Consider the following 4,291-nt stretch of genomic DNA (forward strand, 5'->3'; position numbering starts at 1 on the left):
ACATCTTTTCTGCATTTTGTTGTTTATGATGAGAGAATTTACGAGCGCACAGAATTCAGTCAGTAAGCTCGCACACTCAACAAACCTCTGGCGTTTCAGTGCTGACTAATCTAAACGTATGGGAAGCCAAACAACCCAAAAGTGGAACGAAACAATGTGATATTAATTGCAACAAACTCGACAGCGCAGGGAGGCCATGCTTTCTAGCACCACCGTCAAGTTTTTCATTCAGCACAATACTGCAGTTATGTAGGATACCAATTTTAAATTTGAATTCAATTATTAATTAGGCTACATATGGGATTTTTTGTCTCTAGCAATTAAAGACCAGGGAACAGGCCAAGGTAATGTTATTTAACTTTGACACTGCAATTATATACAATGGCTAGGTTTTTAAGGCTTTTCAAATGTCAATCAATCCATCAAAAACCATGGTTACACCTTTACTACAGTAAAACAATGGTTAATTTCTAGATTTCTGAAAGGGAAAATTAATGGATGTCCTGGCAGAAAATTGTCAGAATACAGCATTTTACTCTTTCTTTCAGTATAATCATATGCTACACTTACACAAATATCCTTAAATGTAAAATTTACCTAAAATATGCCTTGATGAATGAAACCATAAAACATTTTTAATTCTAAGCAGACAACAGCATTAAAGTTTCTGCTTCAAAGTAGCTAACACTACTGTTTACAAATATGAAAGATAATAAGCAATATGAAAGATAATAAGCAGATTAAATGTAAGAAATTAATAATGATCTCCATTATTTTACGTGCATAGAAAAGCATAGGTCTCGCATAGCCAGACCTTCAGACTGACGACAGAAGGTCTGGGAACTTTGGCCACTTTGAATGGACAAGGCCTGCCCAAAAGGCCATATGACTGACAGGTAAAGCAACCAATCACATTTCGTTTTGTGCTGCGTCATGTTTAGGGGCATGGAAATGTTCCCACAATAACAGACCGCCGTGTAAAACACTTGGACGTATTTTAAAGATTCTATGCCGCAAACTTTAAATATTTCACATACTTTTGAAAATCCAGTGTTCAGTTGATCCTGAAGTGCTCATTGTCACAGTTATATACACGACGGCTTTCTTCTTCCATGAGGGGGTTTGGCATCACAACAGAACATTAAAGGATCCTGTATAATTTAACCAATCTGATGAGGACTTCGAAAATCCTGAAGTGTTTTCAATTTTGTGTGCAATATGCATCAGACGTTCAGTCAACGGTCTGTGGGTGTGGCATCTGAGGCTGAGACTACGTCTTCCCTGCACTGTCGAGTCGCGAATTCTTTAATACCCCGCTATTTCATCCCACTTTTGGGTTGTTTGGCTTCCCATATAAATGCTTCTGATTGGCCATTGCATTCATAAGCGCAACAGAAACGTGTGATTGATTATAATTGTCAAAGCTCCAAAAAAAAAAAATGCAACATGCACAGATCTAAATGTAATTTTAATCATGATAATAGGTAAGACTGTAAAAATGCTACAGTAAAAACCTGTTAAATGGTTAACGGTAAATTCACCGACTATATACGGTGAAAAACGGTATGTTACGGTAGTATACCGTTTTTGTAAGTAAAAAAGACCGTATAATTGACAGTGAATAACCGTAAATTGACATTCCCAGAATTCCCTGCGTTACATTTCAAATTTGATGTTTTTTGTTGAAATAACTATGTTTCTTCTTTGTTTTTTCTTACCAGTTTTGTATATTAGGGTAGTGTGTTACACCTAATGTTGTTAAATGAATGTTTATTGCATTATTTCAGTTTCACATGTGTTACCATGATGGTGTTTAGTGTTTGTGTGAATCAATAGGTTGGTATATTAACATTATATCAGTTAATGAAATTACGGTATTTTACTGTAAATTTAAGTTAAAACCGTAAAACCTAAAATGTTGCTACCGTAGTTTTTACGGTAAAATTCCGGCAACCACAGCTGCCGGTTTTTTACCGTAAATTTTACTGATTTTTTTTTACAGTGTAATTATTCCCCGATTATCTGGAATTTGTGGGGCATTTCTGTTCATTTTGGTGCCCCTATTCTGACCCTGGTATACATACATCTATAGAGATAGAGAGAGCCATGTGATAATGTTCACATTTGGCAACAATATAAGCAATCATGCAGCCAAGATTTGCAAGTATGTTTTGTATGTAACAGTATATTTCTTTACATGCATGCCTACAATGCATTTTTCTCAGTAGGAATTGTTTGCTTCTTTTAGACAGCATTTTTACTCCTTCAAGAAACGCCATTATGCACAGGATTGTGGTAAAATACTTTATACAGACATAATTTAAATATATCACATATTTACAAAGCAATACATTATTTTCACTTATTTGTTCATAACCTTTTTAATATTCATGAGCTTAGCCAGTGCCATTTCCCGACATCGCACCCAGCATGTGTGTGCTCCCCTGCTGCCTGCACCGCTTTTTTAAATATGCGACATGTGTTACTTTTAGACGCAGCCAATGTGTTTGATATCATCAGATGATGAAACACTGAAAATATGTGCAGTGACTGAAAAAATCCCCAGTGGACAAAAAGTCTGGGCTGTGACAATTAGATGTGACCTTAAGGCAGTATGACACTGAACAGACCTCACAGTCTCGGTTTCATCAGACATTTTCTGGAAGAGGTGGAAATGGCAAACTCTTGAATGAGTGTCACTGAAAAAAAAGTTGAACTTGGTCAAAATGAATGAGCCTTGAGAGTCAATCATATACAAGCTATGACCAAGTATAGCTCACTCCCAATATGGCATGCAAAACATGTTGAAGATTAGCTGCAAGGCACGAAATTTATTACGAGGCAAGCTGTTTCCACACAAAATCAGTTTATTCAGCGTACTGAAGCATCTCCGCCATTGACTTCCATTCAAAGTAATACACTTTTGAGCGGATTTTGATGGCTCCCCATGGAGAAGGGCTCTGGTTGTGTTTGCGTCAAATTATAATGCAGTGTGTACTCAGATTAAGGTACGTTGTTTGCATTTGCTATGACATTTTACCGCCAATATTCCCAGTTCCACGTGGCAGAATAAACAGCAGGACTTAATGTTAATTTGCTGAATGTGTTCTGCTAAATGAGCTTAATCAATCAAATAAAACTATAAGAAAAGAAATACAGGATATTTAAACCGATTCAATATGCAGAACTGTAGCTACAGAATGAGCACTGGAAATGTCAAGAACAACATGTCCTGTTCTCAGTGGAAGAGATTGCTGGCATATTGATTGGTATCCTGTTGACAAGATGAATGAAATGGGGAGGAAATATGAGTAAAAGGTTTTGCTTGGCTGCACACATTTGGTGAAAGGACCAAACTGGCCAAAATATACTGGCTGCTTAATGTGAGCTGGTAAATTCACATCCAAGTCTGCCATCTAGAGGACAACACTGATAAAACCACAACATCAAGAATGAGGATGGGATAAAAGCTTTCTAAAAGTAAGATTCTACACTGTTTTTATTGGACTAGTTATTTAGACTTGATTTGGAAGATTTTAAAAAAATGTGTTACTGTATTTTAAAACAAAAGCATGAATTATTTTAGTAAAGAAGAGTCCTGTGTGAATGGAAACTCCCTTAATAGTTTGCATCGCATCCCATGATGCATCTCACCACAAAAAAAAAAAAGGAAGTTAACATGAGTTTATGATATTTTCATTTAATGTTATTTCATAATTTTAATGACTTTAATAACTTGAGTGGGCTATTATTCTAAAGTGTGTGAAACAGTAATAGTAAAGAAATGAGTAGCTATGTCCAAACCTTTATCTTGGGAGACCAATTTCCAACATGGACTGTTCAAAATTTGAATGACAGTATTTTTTTTATTTTTTTTTAGAAATTAAATTACTTTTATTACATAAAGAAATTAAATTGATCAAAAGTTGACCGTAAAGACTGTTTAATGTTTCAAAAAATTTCAATTTCAAATAAATGCTGTTGTTTTTTAAACCTCTTAAGACCCGAGAAATGATTTTTAGGAAAAAAGTAGTTTTTTTCATGTCTTTACATTGTTTAGTTAAAAAAAAAAAGTAAAAAATGATATTTCATTCATAAGTTATGCTATGTCCTCGGTAGAGGACATCGGGACTCAATTTAAAAAAATAAAATAAAAAGCCATGAATGAACATGCATAGGCAAAAACAATAGATTTTTTAAATCACCAATACATTTTTAGTTTTCGGGATTTTTTTTTTTTTACCAAACTTTGTATAAAGATGATTCTCAACTATGTTATAACAGAATGATT

This window comes from Sinocyclocheilus rhinocerous, unplaced genomic scaffold, assembly GCF_001515625.1.
Source record: "Sinocyclocheilus rhinocerous isolate Xijiao unplaced genomic scaffold, SAMN03320098_v1.1 scaffold156, whole genome shotgun sequence".
NCBI lineage: Eukaryota > Metazoa > Chordata > Actinopteri > Cypriniformes > Cyprinidae > Sinocyclocheilus > Sinocyclocheilus rhinocerous.